The sequence below is a fragment of the Schistocerca cancellata genome, chromosome 7, assembly GCF_023864275.1.
Source record: "Schistocerca cancellata isolate TAMUIC-IGC-003103 chromosome 7, iqSchCanc2.1, whole genome shotgun sequence".
In the NCBI taxonomy this organism is placed as follows: domain Eukaryota; kingdom Metazoa; phylum Arthropoda; class Insecta; order Orthoptera; family Acrididae; genus Schistocerca; species Schistocerca cancellata.
Window position 1 is genome coordinate 439,119,360 of NC_064632.1, and position 27,040 is coordinate 439,146,399.

The window sequence follows — 27,040 nt, forward strand, 5'->3', positions numbered from 1 at the left end:
TGGAAATCACATGATCTCGGACTACAATCTAAAATTGCGATCTACAAAGTAATAATATTACTAACTTTACTCTACGCCTCGGAAACCTGGTGGTGTTATAAAGCTGACATTAGGGAGCTGGATACTTTTCATCTTCGTTGTTAGAGATCAATTCTCCTCATGAAATGGGAAGACCGGGTTCCAAACATGGATATTTTGCGTCGCGTGGAACTGCCTGGTATTGAGGCTCTCTTACTGAAACACCAACTGATATGGAGTGGCCATACCATACCCATGGACGACAGTAGACTTCCCAAAGCGGTGCTCTACTCAGAGCTCTCGTGTGGAAAGCGGCGGCAAGGTGGCGAACATCTGAGATATAAAGACACCACCAAACGCCACCTCACAGCCTGTGGCATTCCGAAGAAACGTTGGGAGGAGCTTGTATTGCACCGATCAGAGTGGTGCTCAACTGTGCACAGGAGTGTGGAACAATTCGAGCATATCCGCCTAAAGAACCTGGACGATAAACGAAAGCTCCGCAAATCTAAGCCCAAGCTTAATTACATCTATACGTATAATTCTACTGGGCAGTTGTATAGGTCTTCGTGCGACCGGATCTCCAAAGGAAAGCTCGGCTTTGGAAGCCACATCCGAGCCCGCCACAAATGGTTCAAATGGCTCTGAGCACTATGGGACTTAACATCTATGGTCATCAGTCCCCTAGAACTTAGAACTACTTAAACCTAACTAACCTAAGGACATCACACAACACCCAGCCATCACGAGGCAGAGAAAATCCCTGACCCCGCCGGGAATCGAACCCGGGAACCCGGGCGCGGGAAGCGAGAGCCCGCCACAATGAGGACTAAACGACTGACGGAGTCGCTGTCGCCGTACACGGCGAGGTGGACTATCATCATCAAATTACCAAGACACATAAATTACCGCGAAAGTAATTCAAGACACCCTAATCACAGTGGTTTAATGACATAAACTACAATTTACTCATAAAGAAATGCTTCCGAATGACTGTATAATTGCAGCTTACATTACTAAAGGCGAGAGCATGTAAAAACATATTTCATGCTTTAGAAGCATACATTTCTTTTGTTGTCTGTTATTACTATGATAGGCATTTTCCTTGACAACAAAAACTTTTTCTGGATTCCAATGATTCATCGACTTTTACACTGAACTCGACTTTTTATTTCATGAAAATTTTAGAAAATGTAATTACTTTTGCTTCAATAGCGAATGTATTGACGTTTTTGCCGGTTGTGGTTGAGGCATAGCAGCTACTGTGGAACTGGTTTCTACGGCGTTGGGAAACAGCTTCATTCCGATTGTCGTTTTACTATCACGTCTGTGTAGGTTTTGCTTCAGCTACAGACGTGATGGCTTATTTTTTTTGTTAAGTAATGAAGATATTACATTTTGTACAGGTTTCCTGGTTTCCGCATTCATTAGCTTGATGAAAGTTTAACGAACAAAACAGCACAATGTTGGGTACACGTACGATTTCTTTCTGGTAAAAGTAAGGTGTTCTGCTGTTTACTAGAAATTTTTCGCTACTTAAGGATTGTCACATACTTTGTTATTTTTAATTACAGTTCATACCCTGCCTATTGCGTAACCTATGTTAAAAAGCAGTATAAATGATAGGCTTCGCACTCACGTGGTACTGCATTCAAAAGTGTCGCTTGCTGCGCGAAAACAGTAGAGGAAGAAACTGGAACCAGGTAAATATAGCTTAGTCTCAGGTCCGTCCCGCCCTGGAACTATAAGTAATATTGAGGTACCAAACTTGGTATTCCGAACTGTAAAGAACGGAAGATACAAGGGAGGAATGAGATATGCCTACAGAAGTAAAGTTAAAGATTTCGTCAATGACATGCATAATTACTTAAAGCAATTAGAGAATAACCACGAAATAAATGACAATCCAGTAGTGAAGGCTAATGACAAAACCACCATTGGTAGTACAGCAGATTTAGTTAAAAATTTTAGATTAATGAAGGGATTATGAGCCATTATTAAGAAGAGAATGCTGCAGCAGTATTAAAAGATGCATTGCCACAACAACAGCATCTGCGAAAGGGAGCTGTAATTAATGAAGACATACATCGCCACATTATCTGCAGTGTTACCTACAAACAAAGGCATAACGTTGATTCTCCAGAACCATATCCACCAGATAATTATAAATAATATAGCGAATGTAGTAGCTTAAAAAGTACATCTGTACTATGAGAAAAAAAGTCAAGTAGAGAAAGGAGAGTAAGGAAGACTTATGCACAACAAATAATTGCTTATAGTATATGTGTTCTGTCAAAGAGAAGGAATTAGAAGCCTTCAAAACGAGAATGAAAGAGTTACAAACGGGAGGGTCTTATGCACGAATTCGATCGGGTATAGCGAGCAAGCTAAGCCAAAGCGATGTGGTGTAGTCAGCGAAAAATTAAACTATGGCGGTAGGTGGACTACCTGCTTTTAAGGAAAACTTATTAGACGTTTTCTTGTAGCTCATCTCAATTCCAATGGCTTATATGACCTCATTAGCTTCATTTCAAGGGTTTACAAAGAGAGTGATTTATATATTTTACTTAAGAGGAAAATAATAAATATGAGCATGAACAGACCAGTAGCTTCTTACAAATTGTTAGTAAGTCACTACTGTAAAGCCAGAAGCGGTCGTGACTTTTTAGCTTGGGTCTTAGGGGAATCTGTCAACAATGAAATATCGTACGTCATGAGCAGGGCAGTTGCGTAGCAACATTGCGATTGCGAATCGTGTTGCGCAAAGATATTGTCTGTGCTTGCGTGATTTTCGTAGTGCTGTTGTTTGTGCTCTAGAGTTTCTTCTTGGTGAGACAAGCGCATTAATTGAGTATCTAAGTAGCTTGTTGAGAACAGTCTTCCGATAGAAGAACTTACGAAGCCAGCGTTGGGTGTGACGCAGAACGGAACAGTAAGTAACCAGTCAACATCTCTTTTCCAACTAACATCCTTTGCTGTTAATGTGACTGCAAACGATTCCTGCTGTATGCTGTAGCTCACACATCAAATAGCTTGTATTTGATTTTATTTGGATGTTTAATGGTATCACCTAAATTTTAACGATAAAGAAAAAAAGAAATCATTTCCAGTGATCCGACTTGACATCCAATCTGCGAGAGTAGTTTTACAAAATCGTTTATTTATTTTTTATTTATTTACATGTCAAGTTCCGTAGGAACAAATTGAGGAGCAAATCTCCAAGGTCATGGAACGTGTCGGTACGTGAACTTACAACATAAAAGTAATAACAGATAAAAATAAATGTTCATGAACTTGAAAGAAAATCAGTCCATAATTTTAAGCAAACGCTATCAGCAATACAATGAGAATCAGCTTAATTTTTCAAGGAACTCCTCGACAGAACAGAAGGAGTGATCCATGAGGAAACTCTTCAGTTTCGATTTGAAAGCGCGTAGATTACTGCTAAGATTTTTGAATTCGAGTGGCAGCTTATTGAAAATGGATGCAGCAGTATACTGCACACCTTTTTGCACAAGAGTTAAGGAAGTCCGATCCAAAAGGAGGACTGATTTCTGCCAAGTATTAACCGAGTGAAAGCTGCTTATTGTTGGAAATAAACTAATATTAGTAACAAGAAATGACAATAAGGAATATACATATTGAGAGGCCAATGTCAAAATACCCAGACTCGTGAACAGAGGTCGACAAGAGGTTCGTGAACTCACACCACTTATTGCCCGAACCGCGCGTTTCTGAGCCAAAAATATCCTTCTAGAATGGGAAGAGTTACCCAAAAACATAATATCATACGACATAAGCGAATGAATATAAGCAAAGTAGACTAATTTACGTGTCGAATTATCACTCACTTTCGATATCGTTCGAATAGTGAAACTGGCAGTATTAAGTCTTTGAACAAGATCCTGAACGTGGGCTTTCCACGACAGTTTACTATCTATCTGAACACCTAGGAATTTGAACTGTTCAGTTTCACTAATCCGACATCATTTCCGTAACCGATGTAACCGGTTGAGTTCTTTACACTCTCGTGCGGTAGCGTTCTCGCTTCCCACGGCCGGGTTCCCGGGTTCGATTCCCGGCAGGGTCAGGGATTTTCTCTGCCTCGTGATGACTGGGTGTTGTGTGATGTCCTTAGGTTAGTTAGGTTTAAGTAGTTCTAAGTTCTAGGGTCTGATGGCCACAGATGATAAAGCCCATAGTGCTCAGAGCCATTTGAACCATCTTTACACTCTAGAAATTCCGAAAGCTGTACATTTCCACTATTAAGAGCATTTAGGGGAAATGCTCCGAATTTTTTCTGCGTCGTATTAGCATAGTGTATCGCATTATGTCTCTGTCTGTCTGTCTGTCTCTCTCTCTCTCTCTCTCTCTCTCTCTCTCTCCCTCCCTCTCATACGCTTACACACATTTCGACGCAGAATGAAAACTTAATCCTCGGTCTTACACTTTTTCCCACTGACGCCAATACAGCAAGGCGTCTATTCAGCTAATAAGAAACTTGTCGCCAGAAAGTACACATCTGGGTTCCAATACGTCAGCAGTACACAGCTTTAAAATGTTCTGCTTCATTTTACATTTACATAGTCCTTCACAGTGTAGCATATCGCACAAATTCCATTGAGGTGGACCAGGATATGTTCTCCTTTAAAGGGTCTATCGGAGTAGCTAGATTATCTGCCATTTTTTGTGTGCAAGTACAGTTAAGATGTACCGATCTCTCGCTTTGCGCTGCGAAGTTGGTAACTGAGTATTTAATGATGCGAAACGAAGACGACCAAACATGGTCACAATGCAATGTAAAAAGAGCAGAAGAGGGTAAAAAGAAATCCAGCTACTACCAAATCACATCTAAGCAAAATAACGTTCACTGAGTCTGTTCGCGTACGTTACGTTTCGTTCCAGAGGAATCCGGGCATAAGAAACGTGTTTCTATTATAGAAGTTTTGACAATTTTCAAAAAATCAGGATTTTCCTGAAATCTGTCATATTTGCAGAAAACTGCCAAAATACGTATTATTGGATTTTCAGTGTTGATAATTACAATATTTGGGTACTATTGCTCAGCTAATATCTTGTGATTATTCATTAATAGGATTTGAGGTTTTATGATATTATGTTCAAAAGTGTGCTCCATTTTTTCATTACGTCTCACATTTGGTTGCAGGAATAGTCCTCGAAATTTCCATTAATTTGGATCGAATAACTTCCTGGTATCATCAGTAAATTTACCCACTCTGTCCCCGTTTTCAGAATATTTCGTACACGTAACTGATCTAGGAACTGCGTGCAAAGTCTCATATATGTAACACTTCCGTGTCATCACATAATATTTCGCGTTTAAGTGTTCAAATATCTGTTTGAATATTCTTTACTAATGATCATAATTTTCTAAGGGGAATCAGTGCTTACTGCTGCATACGCATTTCGATTCTATTTCAAAATGCGGCTTCCCCATCTGCATGAATTCCTTCTAAGTTAATTAATCATTGTATTGAATATGTTGCCTTTGTGAATTACGGTGGCTCCTTGAAACTATAGCATATATTTCTTAGATTCTTTCGATTTGTGCTCAATTCGGATTCCATCTTAATTTTATTCAAAATCTAAAAAGACATATCTGCACAATCCAACGAATCAGAGGCCCACTCAGTGCGTCGGCTCATAAACCACAAAAGTTCTGGGGAAATGACTGATGCATACATATTTCGAACAACTAGAGGTGCAGCGTTATTCAAACTTCAGAAGATGTGACTGTTTCGATCTCTTCATGTTCATAAGTAGTCACCACTTTACTTAATAGCATATTACAAAATGATCTAGGGTAAATCTCTGTCAAAAAGATATATTGTAGTCTTTTTGTGTAGACATCTGCGTGTAGCTGCCCGCAAAAATAGTGACTCCTATCAGACATTAGCATCACGTTGGAACATTTTCATATGTACATTATTCCTTTATGTTGCTGAATAGGCAAATAATGAATGTGATGGTGAAATTTTTTATTCGATGCTAACGCGCTAATTGATGAAAGTTACAAATTTCCTTGTTTGTGGTACTTTTTCTTTTGTATTGCAATTATTTTGGAAATTATGTCTGTGACATATCAGTCGCGTGTTACGTATAGTTGGTCAAGCGCTGTGGTGCAGTTGGCAGCTATCGTCGTTCTTCAGTTTGGGTCCCAGGCGATTTTGTCACCAATGAAATATCGCACAACATGAGGTGGCGGTTGAGTAGCAACATTTCGACTGCGAATTGTGTTGAGTAAACATATTGTCTGTGCTTGCCCGATTTTCGTGGTGCTATCTTTTGTGCGTCTTGTTGAACCAGATCATTAACTGAATATCTGAACTGCTTGTTCAGAACCGTCTTCAGATAGAGGAACGAGTGGGACGCTATACGGAACTGTAAGTGAGAAGCCAGCATGTGTCTCCGTCATCTCTTATCCGCAGTAACATTATTTGCTGTTGACGTCGAGGGTAAACTACTGCTGCTGATCGCTGTGGCCTCACATTTCAAATCGTTCGTATCCAGCTTTATTTAGGTGTTTAGTGGACCAGATACATTTACCGAAGGAAACGATCCTTTCCAGTGATCACAGTTGATGTTCATTCTACGAGAGTAGTTTTACAAAATCTTCGCCCATGGATGTAATTTATGTGCCCCGCTGAATTTTTTGCGTTTTATGAATTCCGATAGTTTATTATTTCCATTATCAAGTGGAATTAATGGCTCCTCGGCGACATTGTTCTACGTCATGTTAGACTACTGTATCATGTTACGTAATGCATAACGTGTAGATCATAAAGGTGCTTTATTTTGTTCTGCGTGATTCACCAGTGGTAGATAAATGTACACTATTAGTTTTTGCTGGTCTGGATCGTGGACGTATCCAGGGAGGAGATGATGGGGCAGCTTTCCTCCCTAGTACGAAATTGGTGTCCTGTACTGCATCGCCAACCAGACAGAAGTAAAAATTCAGTATCAGTTTGAAGAAATGGAGAACATTTATTGGCCGCTGTGTAGTGGGATGTGTCGTGAAGTCTCGGTGTCATTCCACACTTCACAGGAGAGCTAATATGAGTTGCCTAAATCCCTTGCACCTTCACCTCACTTTTACCACACATTCTAGATACACATCTGTTCTGTAGCGTAAATAAACGCTACTTAATCGTTGTGTATATGTTATGCAATAACAACAAACGAAGAAATCAAAATTTGGTTCATACAATGCTATCTCTCGCGACCATTCGACTTAGCTGCTGGAAATTTTGCGGCATATATGTTCGTTGTCCGTGAAACGTCTTTGTGCTAGCTCTTCGTCAAGACGCAGCATTGGACATTAGAGGTGCTCTTTACTCTGCTGAGGCTTGCAGACACAAGAGGTCAGTGGCGGAATCACGAAACCCTTAATAGTTGTCCATCGCAGATGTGGAAGAAATGGCAGGAACAGAAGAGTATCATGTGCAGCGGCCTACAGCAGGGAAGGTTCACCAATAGCTATGTAATAATTTATTCAAGAGCGACTTTTGATCCATGCATTTTTTTCTTTAGAAGAGAACGATCCTGCAATGACAGTATATTTTAGGATAACACACCAGTTACTGAAGAGGAAAGAATTTAAGATAGGGATGCAATAATGTTTGTAGTTTAGGAAAAATCTATCGAGAAAAGTAGTAGACGTGTACTGTGTCAGATTATGCAAGCATTCCCAGTCTATCTAATTAGCTCTGTTGAAGAGACAATAATTATGATCGAAGAATGAAGAACTTGCGCAAAAAAGTAGAAATATTTGTCAGTAGTGTTACAGCGTGTGCCAGAGAATATCGCTGCACACATGTAAGCATTAAGAATGAATTACAAGTTGATTCAGATTGCAAGAAAACAGACCCTAACAGGAACAGATGGCGGTAGTATATTTCAGTACCGTTTATTTCAATCTGCTGTAGTATGGTGACTGCAATCCAGTTCCGAGTGAAGCTGATGTCGTGTGTCAAGCGGTGACTAGTACTGTCAGCTTTGACTTTCGGGGGCAACCCTGCAGCCAGTTCAACCACCGAGCGCGACTCTCAGATCAGTTCAAGGCTTCAGTCTGTCTCTTTCTCTCCCTCCCTCTCTCCGTCCCATCCTCCAACCCTCTCTCTCTCTCTCTGGCTCTGTATCTCAAACGCTTACAAACATTTCGTAGCATTTTCTTAGCAGAGACTGCAACACAGCAAGATATTTATCTAGCTAATAAGAGCCGTGTCGCCCGCAGGCATACATATGGAGTCCAATATGTCTCCAATGCATAGTTGCCATATCTAGATCAGTTCTGACTACTATACTTGAATTTAGACCTGCTTATCAACTTACTGTTTATCTGAATGTTCACTTGTGCTTGATTCACGGTTTATTAGGATTTTTGAATTTTTCTCTAGCACCACATCGCCAGAAAAGCGCCACTTTCCAGCACGTTCCTGTTAGGTCGCTTGCTTGACTGTCTTTCATTTCGGTACAGATTTCGTGATTCATCCAAAAGTAACTTCGCGATGAGCTAGAGTCATGGAACTTCCAGCATAGCTCAGAGATGTCTGACAATGCAGTATTAACTCACTATCTTGTCTGGTGTGTGGTGAAGTGAACATTATGTAACACTGCCATACCCCGCTATTCCTGATCTCGTTAAGAATGATCCACGCGAAGAACGGCTGCTGGAAAGCCTCCGTGGGAGGTGAACTCTCTCTAACTTTTTCCCCCACGGTCATATCCCCAGATATACGTAGAAGAATGCAACAAATTTGTCGAGTCAAGTAAAGGGAAACTAAAGTAATTCTGATACATATCACATGACTCTGTTGTAACCTCAGCAAAATGTCTGAAATAGATTGACAATATTTCAGATACGGAAGAGTAAAACAAAGATAATAACTATTTAAAGAAAAAAAAAGGTTTTGGTATACCACGTTTTTAAATCTGCCTAAAAGGTATAAAATGATTTCGCATAGCTTCATACAGATTACGATCATCATATAGAGAGTATTGGAAATTTGTGATTGTGTATTTTTAATGTCTATGTAATTACTTGAAACATTTAAAACGAAAAACGTGAAGCACACGCAATACATACTTGATGCATGAATAATTCACCTGCTGATTAACGTAAAGTTGTATTTTATGTGCTCTACGTTTTCCATTTTTTATTTTACAAGCACTACCACGGATACTAAAAATTCCAATCACAAATTTTTAACGGTATCTGTATGAGGGTACGACTATGTATGAGACAGTGACAAATTATTCTGTTCTTTTTAGTCCGATTTAATAATGTGGTATATTAAAAACTGAGTTTTATTTACGTAATTACTTTTTGCTTCTTTCTCTTGTGAGTGTGTCAAATTTTTCAATCGATTTAAAAAAACTGGTAAGATCGCAACAGACATATGTCGTATATTTCAGGTTCTTTTTCGGCGTAACCAATTTATTTAATTCCTCTTGATATTTTTCGCGATAAACTATGTGTATACACTGAGAACGTTGGACATCCTACTGCACTTCCTTGGGATATATTGGATGCTAATGTTATTTCTGTGGAATATTCAATGTGCAGTATTACGTGCTGTGTTCTACAAATCAGTAAATGCGCTAGAAAATGGTCTAGTCAAAGACATGAAATTCTGCCCTGGGAGTGTCCTTTCCCAATAGAGATAGCTAATTTTCAGTTTGTAGGAAATGAAGGTGGACATTTACTCTCTCCCTCTTCCCACTTTCTTCTTTTCTGGTCGTGCTCGACGCTTAAGCGCTATTGCGAGTTAGGTGGACGTAAGCACCGCATATACGGTTGCACTTGCTCGTGCGTTCCTATGAGCCTGATAGTTGCTTCCGTTTGAGCGCTTATACGTAGCCTTAGCTGTGAATAACGTACCATTCAATGGAGGCTCCGGTGGACACAAACAGTTACAAACGAGATACACTTAGAAGCAGTTCAAGAAATGCATTATGAGTTCCACCCCGCTGGCAGTGTGAGCAACATATGCTCTCTGTGGCATTTCTCGTGAAACTAATTTAACTACGCCTCAGTGTAGATGGAGTAATCGAAAGACACTTGCTGCTAAACGTCAGTTTGTCATTCCATCCCCTATGATCCAACGACTGTATGAGACTTTAATATTATTGCTCTGTCTCCTACTACATCTCCAAATGAGATAAACAGTGGTTTTGCTAGCTTCTGAAGTAAACAAAAGTTAAGCAACTCAGCTAATAGTGCGCATACAAGAGTTACAGTTCAAACACTTACCATCTGGTTAACAGAATTTTTAGAGTTTGTGAGAACTAAGGTCTACACGTTCAAGTAGTCGACAACTGAAAGGGCAACTGGGTATACAATCTCGTTGGTGGCCGAATTGGGCACCGATGTGGCAAGAAGTCAAGATTTCTATTTTAGGTGAGCTGTTCGATCTTGAGGAAGTGGCTTTAGAGCAATAAAAAAAAAAAAAGAAGACAGTGGACTTTGATGAACGACAATTATAACTTATCTACAGCCATGTAAAATGCAAATAACTCATTTCTATCTTAGTCAAATATTTCTTCTGTTACATAATACAAGGTATCTGCTAAAGCGCGCACCGTAATTCATTAAGAAGAAGGGAACGGGTTGCTGAACATTTGGCCAGTTGTCACAAGTATCTCGTATTCTTTGAGCGCCATTTATGGGCAAATTGCTGGTAGCCCACTTACAAGTCGAAGTGGCTTTAAAATGGTAAGGCAAAGAATGTGTGGAAATTTGAACACAGGGCAAAAATACGTTGGGCATCACTCACTAGTGTGAACCGTAGTCTGTGCTTGTGGGATCAGTTGACGTGAAGAACAGAGATAGAAACCGAAAAGAAAAAGAAAACGGAATCACGCGGGTAGCCTATAACGCTGTGTTCTGTCCCATGATATCATGTATACTGTTCGTCATCGTTCCGAAATGGACAATGAAACTATTCATTCTTTGCATTACGTATCATTACACTTGTTCGAAAACTGTGTGCCACTTTTAATCGGCGTAGTAAGTCCCCTCAGCCCAACTGAGCTTGAATCATTGATTTGATTCTTAGAACACATTGAGCCTACGTATATCACTCTACTAGTTAAAACCGTTTCTTTGGTCAGAATTTGCAAATTATTCGTGAGCTGATGTTTATATTTCGTAAAAATCCTACAGTATTAGAGATTTCAACGTTTCTGGTGGTATCGTCTACATATTTGCATACTTATTAGTAAGAAATCTTCGTAGGACTCTCGCCCTGTTCCAATTCCAATCTTTTTGACTGTCCAGCAGTCCACAATGGACAGACTGTAATTCTGTCTGGTCATTACTTCACGTGATATTTGTTTTTTTCTTCGCAGATGTTCCGAAGGCTTTTGGGCGCGTTCTGCCTACGTTCTGGGAGGGAGGCAGAGGAAGACTTTTACGGAGATCTCATAGACATCGATTTAATTGGAAAGCCAGAGGTAAGCAACATTGAACAACAACAACGCTTAGGTGCACCCATGTTTACTAAGATAATTAAGCTTAATTTACATCTCAGGTTACTGTGAGGTCATTTCGATTTACTGAAATACCTTTTGTGCAATTTACTGAAAGTGGCAAGGCTTCTGGATTTGATAGACTAATATAAGAATAATTTTTATTTTATGCTGTGAATTCACGTGCACAAAGTATTAGATGTTAAATAAAGGTAGAAAAAGAAATTGAAAAGCAACAATTTTGACGGTAGAAACAAATCTCCCACAGAGGATGAGCGCCGCGCGTTGGAGGCTGCGCTCAGACGTGGACGAGTTGGTTCTGCTGGCAGCGCAGGTGGAGAAGTCCCGGCCACCGCCTGCTGCTATTGATGAAGCCTGCGGCAAAGTCGTCGGAAAGGTAAGGCGGCACAAAAGACACAGCTTCTTGGATAACTCGCTACTAAGAGGTGAGGTCTAGCGGTTCTGACGCTGCAGTCCGGAACCGCGGGACTGCTACGGTCGCAGGTTCGAATCCTGCCTCGGGCATGGGTGTGTGTGATGTCCTTAGGTTAGTTATGTTTAAGTAGTTCTAAGTTATAGGGGACTTATGACCTAAGATGTTGAGTCCCATAGTGCTCAGAGCCATTTTTGAACTAAGAGGTGAGTTAGATTACATTCAACATACCCTTTTCTCAGACCATTATAAAGTGGCTGAATTTTAGTTAATGCTGGAAGATATTAAATATGATCCTTATCTCCATTAATTATTGTGTTTGAAATATTTTCCCTTTCTTACGATTACACAGAAAAATAAAATTTGCTATCTCTTAATGTACGTTTTGTCAATAACAGTCACCGTTGTTGCATAATGAAAGTCTTATGTATTTTAAAGTGAAGAGTTGCTTTTCTGTGCAGGTGAATGATGGCTGGATGATTCTGACGACTGCCGAGATCCATGAGCCGCCTGTGGTGGAGTGTGACGAGGACATCCCGCCGATCCCTCGCCGCCGGAGAGGGTGTCGGAGGTGCTGGGCGGAGAGAGTCGCGGATAAGACCGTTGTGCGCCCACACGGTGGCCGGGCACACCGCCTCACTACCCACTAGACGTGTATTCATGACGAGGCCACGCCTCCAGTTCCTCCTCGTCAGAGAGGCTGTTGGAGGTGCTGGGTAAGGACCTCAGTGCAAAGACTGTTGTGCGTGTACGGAGTGGACAGGGACAATGACTCACTAACGAATAAACATGTTCATGACGAATTGAGTATAGTGGATAAGAAGGACATCCCACTAACGCCTCAACGTTGGGGAGCGTGTTGAAGATAGTGACCAGTGAAAGTTATGGCTAAGATCTTCTTTGGCTGCAAAGTGGATGGGGCCGCCGGCCTAGTAACCAATAAATATATTCGCGTGGAACCAAGAACAGTTCACGAGGAGGATATCCATCCAATGTCTCGTCACTGGAGATTGTGCTGCAGGTGGTGGGCTGAGAAAGTCAGGGATAAGACTGTTATATGTCTCTGTGCGTGCAAAATGGACAGGGACACGAGATCACTACCGAATAAACTTATTCATGAAGAAGTGAACACAGTGGATGGGGAGAACGTATCACCGGTGCCACGTCGTTGGAGAGGGTGCTGGAGGTGCTCGATGGAGTAATTCAGGGCTGTGACTGTTGTCTATCTGCAAAATAGTTGGGCTTTTTTAACAGCCAATGAACATATTCCTGAAGAACTTTGGACAGTGGATTAGGAGGACATACCACCGATGCCTGATTATCGGAGAGAGTGTTCGAAGTGCAGGGTGGAGAAAGTCAGGACTGTGACTCTTGTCTGCCTGGAAAGTGGACGGGGATACTAGCTCACTAGATAACGAACATATTCATGTGGAAACAAGTACAGTGACTCAGAAGGACATCCCACTGATGCCTCGTCGTCACAGACAGTGCTGGAGGAGCTTGCAGAGAAAAAATCAGGACTAAATTTTTTGTTTTTCTGAGAAGTGGACGCCGACCCACAATATTTAACCTGAATAAATTATTAAATGAATTAGAAAAATATCTTCGAACTTCTGACGTTAAATGCATCTTTGTAAAATAATGTTAATGAAGCTTTAATATCACTCAACACCATTTAAACAAATATTGAATTAAAATTTACTACTTTCATTAAAGATGGATGAGTATCTCTTTCTCTTTTTCTGTTTTTACGTGTGTGATTGCATAGAGGCAAATAAATGAGGATATTATATTTGTATATGTGCATCTCGCACAGCAGTATTATTCACAGTTTGCCACAACTATCAGTACATAGGATATCCTTCTTCATCATGACAAATGACAAATAATCGTGAGTTCATTTGGTTCATGAGCAACTACCAAACAAATTAAATACGTAGTTGATTCTTTCTGTCCCCATTGATGCTCTGTGCATTTGCTTTATTACATAAATGCTTATGTTTTGATCTTATAGAAATTAAATAGCCGTGTAACATTAAGACACATCTATGGACGAACTATACATTGGAACTAAATCCCGGCTACGATTCGCTCAATAGTCCATTGCTCTTCTCTGAACTTCAGTGATTTCATTATGCACCTAAACAAAATTAATATTCCGTACAAGTAAGTACTGATAGTGTTCTGATGTTACAGTGCGCCTAAGGGTTACAAGAGTCACATTTTTAAATGAATCATTAGTAAATGTAGTTTCTGATATGGAAGCGTCGAAAGGAACTGCAAGTGTTACTCAAGACTTCCTGAACACCAGAAGTGTTAACGCACACAGAAATATTCCGACAGACATATAAGTAACAGCACTGCACTATGTGGCAAAATTTGCTTAGTGTAACTAGCTGAGTTACTAAATACACAAGAAATATAAGCAAGGCGTGTACAAACAAAAATATGTATATATATTATGAGCATCCCGAGACCACCTGTCTTATCATGATGCTCAACTTCACAGCTTTACTGTATGTACAGCATCGATATTGCGATTTCAAGCACATCCTTTAACCACCGTAATACACTGTGGAATGTGTACGTCTGGTCAAGAGAACAAGGAAAAACATTTACCGTTGACAACACCAACGCTATTTTATTCAATAGAACATTACCACAAATTCTTTTACCCCTGTTTTTTCTAAAATTTTAGCAACTCTTAACAAGAATTTTTTTCCCATTTTAACTAAAAATGTCTTTTGGTTACAAAACTTTGGCATTGATTGAAAATTCCCTTTTTTTTATAGGCTTCAAAATACCTTAAATTGACTTTGGATGTAAAATTTAAACAATGTCTTTGAAATTCACCACGAACTGGTAGTAAAAATTCAACGAATGGTTCATGTCCTTTGGTGACGTAAGTTTAGAATAAAGTGAAGTTAAATAAATACAATTCAGATCCCGCTCAGGTGGTGATAATCCAACAGACAGGATCGGTGTTGCAGAATTGCTATCCATGGGAAAAGGAAGGACACATTCTCGTACATAACAACTTGCAACAGCAGCATACATTGGTGAAAACATCTGCCCAAAGACTATACTATACATGATGATAAGCAAACTATCTATAGACGCAACTCAGAATTACACTGGGCTATACAGTCCTCAACAACTGTTTAGTAAAAGGCGACAGGACTAGTCTTGAATATTCCAAAATTATTTTTCTAGGCAATTGTCCGTAATAACTGCTCTGAATATAATAGCACTTATTAAAGTAAACTTCCCTATTTTTGCTGACTAGCCAGAGAAACTTTAAATGCCTAGAAACGTTGTAGTAATGCTTGTTCAGAACAACTGCAAGGAAAAGGGTACCTCTTATTAAAACAAACTTCACTGCTTTTAAATAACAGATATGACGAAGTTTCAATCTCCAGAATTGTTTCACCCGTAGTTGACCATCATAATTGCAATGAAAAGTGCAGCTCCTATTAAAGAAAAGGACTTCACCAATGAAATAAGCTTCAGTTATTTTGGAGTGAGTTCCGACAGGCAACAAATACAGCAATACTGTTGAGAGGAGACTGGCTGGAGTACCACGATTGTAAGGCGACAAGCACGTAGTTTACTTTAACAAGCTCAAGGAGATACATCATGAATTAACAGCGAAGCGCTTCCAAGGCATCACCACGCTTGGCCTAGCCAAATTTGTGGAGTTTACTATCACTCGGAATTGGCCAACGACGTCTTCGTACAGACCAGGTTCCCAACCGCTGAGATAAAGTTTAATATGTCAGGGCTGAAAGGCGGTAGGCCGCCCTCGCGCCCTCAGCTGCCGTTTCCGCCTCCCCTGTCAATCTGCAACTACCTCGTCACGTGTCTGTCAAAGGGCCTGGCACGGCAAAGCGTCAAAGATTCCGCAAGGCTGTTGAGACCAGATATGATTTTTAAGGTTATCTGAACGTGATGGATCTGGTTGGGAATCGACGCTCGTGATGAAGGTGTCCATAAAAATGGGGTAACTATTAACATGGAAGGTGGGCTGACGGTATTTGGATATACATGAAAGACAAACCTGTGACGTTTAAATGAATTGTGTTGTTGGATCTGCACATTTATGGTAGCTGAATAAATGTTAAATAAATAACTTGGCCATATTTATCTGGTGTACAAGGGATAGCAGTAGGACGTAAAAATGGAAGTTCGCGAGAGAATACGTAAGCACGTGCTCTGGTAAAAATATCACCTTTACTGAAGACAGAACTGAAGAAACTAGTAAACCAAACAACTAGTAAATGTGTGATGGTTGCTATTCATCATAACGCTCTCTGTTGAGTTACAAAATTGCATTTACAGCTGCGTCTTGAAGACAACACAACGATTTATCATAGGATATTAATGATGGAATGGTTAGAGAAATCTTTATGTTGTGACATTCACGTAAATATAAACATATAATAGAGATGCTGCACAAATTTAAGAATAAAGAAGAACTTCACCAGTGTGCAAGTGGTTAGCAAACGGTCGTCCCCTTGGCTTGAGTGACAATGTTCATAATGTTCCAAAATTTCTGAATTTTTTGTACGCTCTCATTCATGCTTTTGATTGAACAGGTGAGAGCAGGAAATGTCGTATATACTGACATATTGCACATAGATGTAGTAGATATGCGTGTGGGGCTCCGATAATTATAAAAAACTTAAATGTGAAGTGAAATAAAGATAATATACCATGTGGCCTCTATAGACACACTCTGCTGCTCGTTTTTTTTATGTAGTTTACAGTTTGTGCCTAGAATTGATGTGCGTGAGGTGGGCACACTAAATAAAATCTTAAGCAAAATGATAAAGCTCATGTAGAAACCCGTTATTGCACACACAACGTGGAGAAATGATTGGGCAGGGAGTGGATCGCCATGCAACGACAAACCCAACCGGGATCTAACCATGGCACCAACGCAGAATCTGAAGAATTTTTGAAGAAAAAGAACATCAACAGTGGTAAATATGATCAAAAATGATAGAAAAAGATGACCGGCAGGAGTGGCCGCGTGACAGCTACGGTCGCAGGTTCGAATCCTGCCTCGAGCATGGATGTGTGTGATATCCTTAGTTTAGTTAGGTTTAAGTAGTTCTAAGTTCTAGGGCACTTATGACCTCAGAAGTTAAGTCCCACAGTGCTCAGAGCCATTTGAAGCATTTTTTGATAGATTAAGGGGAATAAACAAGAAAAGAATAAGCAAACAAGCGATCAGGCAAACGGGCAAACAAGCGACCAAAATAGGTAACTTAAGGCTAACAGTTTACAAGTTAAGCATTTGTTTCTGTGACACAGGTGTCAGTGTTTAAACGACTCTTGTTTTAAAACGGAAAACTGAATTTGACTGACAAGACACTAAGATATTACAATAGCAACGAAGTGAAAATGTGTCACAGCTGAAGAAATGAGTAAAATTAACATGAAGCAAAAAAACTACAGTTAAAACGAAGTGACGAATAACAGACGAAAATCTCTGGATTATAATGGAAGAATATACATGACACAGGTAAACAACGAAATTGACCTTTATATCGATGATTTCATAGCAAAAACGAAAAACACACAATGCCGAATTGTGAATGTTCACTAGAGAGCAATGCGAAGCAAAATTGAGATTTGTCTTGCTAATCTCAGTCAATTCAAGGCAAAATGAAACACACTAAACGGTTCAAATGGCTCTGAGCACTATAGTGCTTAACTTCTGAGGTCATCAGCCCCCTAGAGCTCAGAACTACGTAAACCTAACTAACCTAAGTACATCACATACATCTATGCCCGAAGCAGGGTTCGAACCTGCGACAGTAGCGGTCGCGTGGTTCCAGACTGTAGCGCCTAGAACAGCTCGGCCACACCGGCAGGCTGAAACACGCATTACTGAAGTATAATATATGTTCCACTAAAAGAAAGCCTTGAATACTGATTACACGGCGCACGAGATTGACATTTACTGCAGCACGTACACAGCAGACGTAGAGGCAGCACTTCGTTGTGAATCCTTCGTCGGGAGAAGGAAAGCAGCAGAAGGTGTTCATCCTCGCAGCTGTTAATACACCAGACCGTTTACGTACAAGACGCTGCCCATCTCTGATCTAGTTCCGTAGTCCTCTCGAAGACGGCTTGTGTTGACACCCTTTTGTTGTTGCTAGGCATGCCAAGTGATGCCCTTAATATAGTAATAATAAATGTTCCACGGGTGGTTCCCGTGCAAGGCTGGCTCTTCATAAGCTCCTCTGCGTGCCACCCTTGGCAGTATCTAACCTCGCCCAACCTCCGGAACGCCCCGCGCAATCCGCGACTGTCGCTCAGGGCGGCCGCAGCAGTGATCGGCCCCCTGCCGGCCCCCCGTACACAGCAACCGCTTAGCGGTGTCTACGCTGGACTTCCGTCAGCAGCCTCGCCTTGTGACATCAGAGCTGGACTCGCAAATGAGACGCGAGATCGATTTCTAGAGATAATTTATATGGCAAAAGACAGATAGATCAAAATATGCAAAAACTAAACTATCCTATTGATTAACGAGAAAAAAGATTAACGTTTATTGTCTTAGACACTCTACAACTGGGGAAGTAAAATAGCTGTCGTCTAAAAAACTTAATTAACACCACAACTGAGAAAAATTACTTTCATCTATGTACCGTGATGCGGTATGAAATAAGGACTTATTACACTCATTTTGCAATGGGAAAAGAATTAAATAATGTTAAAAGTCAACTCTAAATTGTATATTCAATTGATTACATGTTCATACAGCAATTGAGTGAGTCAGAACGTCTCTTATTTTTATAAAGGATAATGTCCTTGGAATTATGTAGAAGGGAACAGGGATATAGTATTCATGTCGTCAAATATTCAGCATTCGTTCAAACTAAATACTGCTAACTACACATGAAACACAATACGTACAGCTTAGTACTAACTACATCTGTACGTACACACACGTAACACATCTATGGTACGACATGGAACAAATATTATCTAATCGCAACTACTTTATGCTGTGTGCAGGTACACAACGCACCCGTAGTACCACATGTAACACACACTACCACGCTTTATGACCAGATCTACACCTCGTGTTTCCATTATTCTTCGATTAAGGATTCCTCTCTGTGTCTCGCTGGTCGTTGAGAGCTCGTTCAGGTGGTAAATAAGCGACAGAATTATGGCAGCATAATCTGTAACTTTAAGGAACACCATTTTATCATAAGACCATATATTCACAACATCTCCCGACGGTTACATGAGTTAATACATGGGTTACTGGTACACTAACTGACAAAAAACTGAGTACACGGTAATTACACTATACAAAGAGTAGAATATGATAAAAATGGAATTATTAAATTTAAATTCACCCTAACATCTGGCAATTTTCTCCTTTACAGCATCTGCTCATAGAAGGACTGGACTTACGTTGGCAATGTGGTGAAGTCCTTCTGATCGTCTTGATCGAAGTGTCTCTACCCCCAGCACGCTTGGATGTGGAATGCGCCGAAATCGATATGGTCCTGGAACGCTTTTGCTTAACACTTGCTATCTTTAAGCCGTAAATCTAAAGGATGTAGAATGGCCGAACCAATAAAATGAACATTTCAATTCAAATGTGTTTATTGACGACCAAAAAATCTGAAATAAAAATTGACAGATGCCATTAAGGCTGAATCTGACTAAGACTTTAACAAAACAACTCTATTAAGACACATTGTTTAAGACCCTTTGAATTCCAATAGTTTAACATTACGTGTAAAATAGCAGTGTGCACACAGCCTCAATTTTAGTACGAATACTTAGAACATATTTATTAAAATGTGGTTGGGCAATCTCGCAAATTACTAGACTAGAGAGCCTTGCAGAGTGAACCACGAAATTATTCAAATGCCCATTGGCTTGTAAGATGGGCTTTTAGGGCATAGAGAGTTACAACTTTGTTCAATCATAAATGTGTAACAACAGAAGTAAGGCCTAAGCTTGTAAGGCCGAAGTTTAAACACGAACCTTGGAGCCGCCTGAGGGAAGTAATGCTTACCTTCGAAAAAAGACGTGGTTCCGTTTACAACCCCACATCGAGTAGGCGACCGAAATTTGTACCCATCAAACGCTACCGAAGAGGAATACACGAGCCCAGGCGAAGTCCACCGCCCGTAAGCCCAACTTGTAATCTAAAGCGAGTCTCTGCGCTTCGGTTGCCCGCTGCCTCAGGTCACTGAAACACAGACCACACCCGACCACAGGAGGCCAAGAAGACTTCTCTTAAATTTAACATTCACGTTTGACCAGTAAATTAACACCATAAAATCAAGGCTAAACAATAACTAATTTCACTCGCATGTCCTTCTTTTGAGTGAAACAGTACCTGATAAAGAAACTCTAAGAGTGGGAAATTAACTGGCTCAAGAGAACCGACATTCACTAGAACTTAATGACACAAATATTGGCCACCTTAAGTGTGCCTCAAAAGCTCAACACGGTAACCTATAGAAATAAAGACTCTGACAGCCCGCAGAGGAGAAATTGACATGGATTAACCAATATGTAAGCAAATTAAACACTTGCTAATACTCCGATGGGGGGGGGGGGGGGTGGGGGGTGAAACACGAACCGTGGCAAGCACGGCTACCAAGTTTAGATTCACAAAGCTCCTGTAGAAATTAAATACTTTGGGAAAACCGTGTGATTGTTTTTTATTGGTTGGAGCTTCGCATTCCGCAATTGCATTATTTTTGTCCGGGTCAGTTTGTATCTCATCTTCAGATATGATGAGTTCCAGGAATCTTATTTCGTTTCTGCCGAATTGTGACTTGTTTAAGTTCACAGTCACTCCCGCCTGTTCAAAGGCTTCCAATAACCGATGAACCACTTCAATGTGGACAGCCAATGACTTCACTGCCACGAGAATGTCATCAACATAGAGTGCTATGTCTGATCGTAAGTCTGCAGGAATGACACTGTTCGGGCATCTAATACAAGCAGCTTACGATATATTTAGCTGAAACGGAAGGCGTATGAACTGGTGACCGTTCCCATAAATTTATCCTGTACACTCTCATTCATGCTCTTGATTAATTCAGGTGAGAGCAGGAAAGGATATATATACTGACAAAGTGCACATAAATGTATTGAATATACGTCTGGGGGCTTCATAATTACCCAAAACCTAGTAAAATAAAATGAAATTAAGATAATATATCTTGTACCCACTATGGACACACTCAACTGCTCTGTTTTTTATTAATTACTTTGGAGTTTGTGCTCATAATTGTGATGCCAGAGGTGGGTACATTAATTTAAATGTTAAACAAATTGATAAAGAGGCTCATGTGGAGATCCTTCAATTTGGTATTTCTATTAGAGTGAGAAAAAAACTTCAATGGCCTTAGCCCACTGCTGCACCCTCGTACACTGAGTTTATTCTGCTATTTCACTTCCTGTATTTCTAGTAAAGCAAACCGGTACCATTAGGAAGTAGTAGAAGACTCTTTACTATGTCCTTATTAGACTCGTTTCCTTCAGGCTTTACCGACTCGACTATTCTTTGTCTTTTACCCGCCAGAACTTTGCATTGTAACTGTTGTGGGTTGGCAAGAGAGCCAACACCGGGTTAATAGAGGAAGCGGAAAGGCACGAGTTTTAGCTCACGCAGGCTGGCGTGAGGTCTGCAACAGGACATGGAAATTAGAATTTAGAAAAACGGACGTTACAGGTGGAATACTTAACTTTAATCCATAAATGGTGAACGTCGCTCTTGACTGTACATTATTCACAATGTCAATAGTAACTGAACATGGCGCCTTGCTAGGTCGTAGCAAATGACATAGCTGAAGGCTATGCTAACTGTCGTCTCGGCAAATGAGAGCGTATTTTGTCAGTGAACCATCGCTAGCAAAGTCGGTTGTACAACTGGGGCGAGTGCTAGGAAGTCTCTCCAGACCTGCCGTGTGGCGGCGCTCGGTCTGCAATCACTGAGTGGCGTCACGTGGGTCCGACGTATACTAACGGACCGCGGCCGATTTAAAGGCTACCACCTAGCAAGTGTGGTGCCTGGCGGTGACACCACTTTCCTCCCCCGAAAATCGGCGTACGGTTATGGCATAAGGCTTCCGCCCGCCGTGGGGAGGACTCCATGTTGACGTACGCGACGAGGTGGGGAGCCTAACAACAGGCGAGGCTGTGCCACCCGCGCCCTGCCATTCGGACCGCGGGGAGCTAGGAAACGCCTGAAAACCTGTCCAGGGTGCACGCCAACATGCGGTGTATGCGCCCACAGAGAGACAGGAGGGGCCGAAGGGTCGACCTCCATCGGGCCAGGGCACCCGATGGGCGAAGACGACATATGGTCTGGAGCGTGCAAGAGTTCCATGTCGGAGGACAACTGGTCACGGGAAGCGATCAGCGGCGCGTGACCCAGGGAGGCGCCCGACGGTTGCAGCGACGCGTCCACTGTGGGCGTCGCCGGCGGGAGCACAGGCGGCGGCGGCGGCGGTGGCGGTGGCGCGTCGCCATGGGGCAAAATGGAAGGCAGCGTCGGTAACATCAGGGGCTGAGGCGAGCCAGTAGATGGGTCCCCAGTGCGCTGAAGCAGTCACTGAAAGCAGACGGGGAGCGGCAGATCCCGTGCGACGACAGAGGCGCAGCTGATTGAGATGCCGACGCACCTCACCAGAGGCCCCCAAAACCAGATACAGAGTGCGGCCGAGGCAGCGAAGAATGCGCCCTGCGAGCCAACGCCGTGAACCCCGATAGTGGCGGTAGTAGACAACGTCGCCTGTGGCAAAAGCAGGTGTCTGCCGCTGCACAGGAACCTGATGCGGCGGATGTAGCAAAGACATCAAGGTTCGCTGAGGGCGACCGTGGAGCAACTCAGCCGGCGAGCGACCATCTCGGGGCTGAGAGGGATACGAGGACAAAAAGAGCAATAACGCGTCCTCCCGAGAATGCGACTCTTTCAACTTCAACATCTGTGACTTGAAAGTCCTAACCAATCGTTCAGCGGCACCGTTTGACTGTGACGAAAACGGCGCGGACGTCAGATGTTGAATACCATTGGCCTTGCAGAATGACTGAAATTCTGCGGACACGAATTGTGGGCCATTGTCGGAAACAATAGTCTGTGGAAGACCTTCGATGCAAAAGATAGCAGATAACGCATGGATGGTGGCAGATGACGTCGTGGAAGACGTCTGGACAACAAAAGGAAAATTACTGAATTAATTTACCACAACCAACCATCGAGCATTCCAGAATGGACCAGCAAAATCGATGTGTAAGCGTTGCCAAGGGGAAGTGGCTTTTGGCCATGCAAAGAATTTTCGCGGTGGTGCTGATTGTTGTTCGGCACACACCATGCAAGAAGAGCACATATTCGTAATCGCGGCATCGATTCCGAACCAAGTACAGTGATGACGAGCAAGTTGTTTCGTTCTCACTATACCCCAATGTCCTTGGTGGAGAAGCTGTAAGACAGAGGACTGTAACGAACGTGGGGCCATGACCCTGGACTGATCATTATCAGAACGCAACAGCAAAACACCACGTCGTACAAAAAGTCTCTCCTTGGGAGCAAAAAATCGGAGAACCAATGGATCCCCGATCCGTGACTTTGACAGGGGCCATTTTTTTTTTTTTTTTGTCGTCAGTCTACTGACTGGTTTGATGTGACCCGCCACGAATTCCTTTCCTGTACTAATCTCTTCATCTCAGAGTAGCACTTGGAACCTGCTTCCTCAATTATTTGCTTGACGTATTCCAATCTCTGTCTTCCTCTACAGTTTTTGCCCTCTACAGCTCCCTCTAGTACCATGGAAGTCATTCCCTCATGTCTTAGCAGATGTCCTATCATCCTGTCCCTTCTCCATATCAGTGTTTTCCGCATATTCCTTTCCTCTCCGATTCTGCGTAGAACCTCCTCATTCCTTACCTTATCAGTCCACCTAATTTTCAACATTCGTCTATAGCACCACATCTTAAATGCTTCGATTCTCTTCTGTTCCGGTTTTCCCACACTACCATACAATGCTGTACTCCAGACGTACATCCTCAGAAATTTCTTCCTCAAATTAAGGCCGGTATTTGATATTAGTAGACTTCTCTTGGCCAGAAAAGCCTTTTTTGCCATAGCGAGTCTGCTTTTGATGTCCTCCTTGCTCCGTCCGTCATTGGTTATTTTACTGCCTAGGTAGCAGAATTCCTTAACTTCATTGACTTCGTGACCATCAATCCTGATGTTAACTTTCTCGCTGTTCTCATTTCTACTACTTCTCATTACCTTCGTCTTTCTCCAATTTACTCTCAAACCATACTTTGTACTCATTAGACTGTTCATTCCGTTCAGCAGATCATTTAATTCTTCTTCACTTTCACTCAGGATAGCAATGTCATCAGCGAATCGTATCATTGATATCCTTTCACCTTGTATTTTAATTCCACTCCTGAACCTTTCTTTTATTTCCATCATTGCTTCCTCGATGTACAGATTGAAGAGTAGGGGCGAAAGGCTACAGCCTTGTCTTACACCCTTCTTAATACGAGCACTTCGTTCTTGATCGTCCACTCTTATTATTCCCTCTTGGTTGTTGTACATATTGTATATGACCCGTCTCTCCCTATAGCTTACCCCTACTTTTTTCAGAATCTCGAACAGCTTGCACCATTTTATATTGTCGAACGCTTTTTCTAGGTCGACAAATCCTATGAAAGTGTCTTGATTTTTCTTTAGCCTTGCTTCCATTATTAGCTGTAACGTCAGAATTGCCTCTCTCGTCCCTTTACTTTTCCTAAAGCCAAACCGATCGTCACCTAGCGCTTCTCAATTTTCTTTTCCATTCTTCTGTATATTATTCTTGTAAGCAGCTTCGATGCATGAGCTGTTAAGCTGATTGTGCGATAATTCTCGCACTTGTCGGACCTTGCCGTCTTCGGAATTGTGTGGATGATGCTTTTCCGAAAGTCAGATGGTATATCGCCAGACTCATATATTCTACACACCAACGTGAATAGTCGTTTTGTTGCCACTTCCCCAATGATTTTAGAAATTCTGATGGAATGTTATCTATCCCTTTGGCCTTATTTGACCGTAAGTCCTCCAAAGCTCTTTTAAATTCCGATTCAAATACTGGATCCCCTATCTCTTCTAAATCGACTCCTGTTTCTTCTTCTATCACATCAGACAAATCTTCACCCTCATAGAGGCTTCTAATGTATTCTTTCCACCTATCTGCTCTCTCCTCTGCAGTTAACAGTGGAATTCCCGTTGCACTCTTAATGTTACCACCTTTGCTTTTAATGTCACCAAAGGTGGTTTTGACTTTCGTGTATGCTGAGTCTGTCCTTCCGACAATCATATCTTTTTCGATGTCTTCACATTTTTCCTGCAGCCATTTCGTCTTATCTTCCCTGCACTTCCTATTTATTTCATTCCTCAGCGACTTGTATTTCTGTATTTCTGATTTTCCCGGAACATGTTTGTACTTCCTACTTCCATCAATCAACTGAAGTATTTCTTCTGTTACCCATGATTTCTTCGCAGCTACCTTCCTTGTACCTATGTTTTCCTTCCCAACTTCTGTGATGGCCCTTTTTAGAGATGCCGATTCCTCTTCAACTGTACTACCTACTGCGCTATTCCTTATTGCTGTATCTATAGCGTTAGAGAACTTCAAACGTATCTCGTCATTCCTTAGTACTTCCGTATCCCACTTCTTTGCGTATTGATCCTTCCTGACTAATGTCTTGAACTTCAGCCTACTCTTCATCACTACTATATTGTGATCTGAGTCTATATCTGCTCCTGGGTACGCCATACAATCCAGTATCTGATTTCGGAATCTCTGTCTGACCATGATGTAATCTAATTGAAATCTTCCCGTATCTCCCGACCTTTTCCAAGTATACCTCCTCCTCTTGTGATTCTTGAACAGGGTATTCGCTATTACTAGCTGAAACTTGTTACAGAACTCAATTAGTCTTTCTCCTCTTTCATTCCTTGTCCCAAGCCCATATTCTCTTGTAACCTTTTCTTCTACTTCTTCCCCTACAACTGCATTCCAGTCGCCCATGACTATTAGATTTTCGTCCCCCTATACATACTGCATTACCCTTTCAATATCCTCATACACTTTCTCTATCTGTTCATCTTCAGCTTGCGACGTCGGCATGTATACTTGAACTATCGTTGTCGGTGTTGGTCTGCTGTCGATTCTGATTAGAACAACCCGGTCACTGAACTGTTCACAGTAACGCACCCTCTGCCCTACCTTCATATTCATAACGAATCCTACACCTGTTATACCATTTTCTGCTGCTGTTGATATTACCCGATACTCATCTGACCAGAAATCCTTGTCTTCCTTCCACTTCACTTCACTGACCCCTACTATATCTAGATTGAGCCTTTGCATTTCCCTTTTCAGATTTTCTAGTTTCCCTACCACGTTCAAGCTTCTGACATTCCACTCCCCGACTCGTAGAACGTTATCCTTTCGTTGATTAGGGCCATTGCGTAGCAACAAAACGCAGAACGGTAGCAAGGACAGTTTCGGCAGCTGTGGCTGTAGCTACACGACGAAAATCAATCGGAAACGATTCGACCACGCCATCGGTTTCCGAATCAGTGAACATGCAAGCAAGTTCAGAGGAATCGAATGCTCCATCCTCAGCAACAGGCAAACGGGACAACGCATCGGCGTTTCCGTGCTTTACACGCGTGGGTTCGAATCCCATCCTCGTCGCCAATGTTGTGGGTTGGCAAGAGAGCCAACACCGGGTTAATAGTGGAAGCCGAAAGGCACTCGTTTTAGCTCACGCAGGGTGGCGTGATGTCTGCAACAGGACATGGAAATTAGAATTTAGAAAAACGGACGTAGCTGGTGGAATACTTAACTTTAATCCATTAATGGTGAACGTCGCTCTTGACGGTACATGTTTTACAGTATCAATAGTAACTGGTAATAGCGCCTTGCTAGGTCGTAGCAAATGTCGTAGCTGAAGGCTATGCTAACTATCGTCTCGGCAAATGAGAGCGTATTTTGTCAGTGAACCATCGCTAGCAAAGTCGGCTGTACAACTGGGGCGAATGCTAGGAAG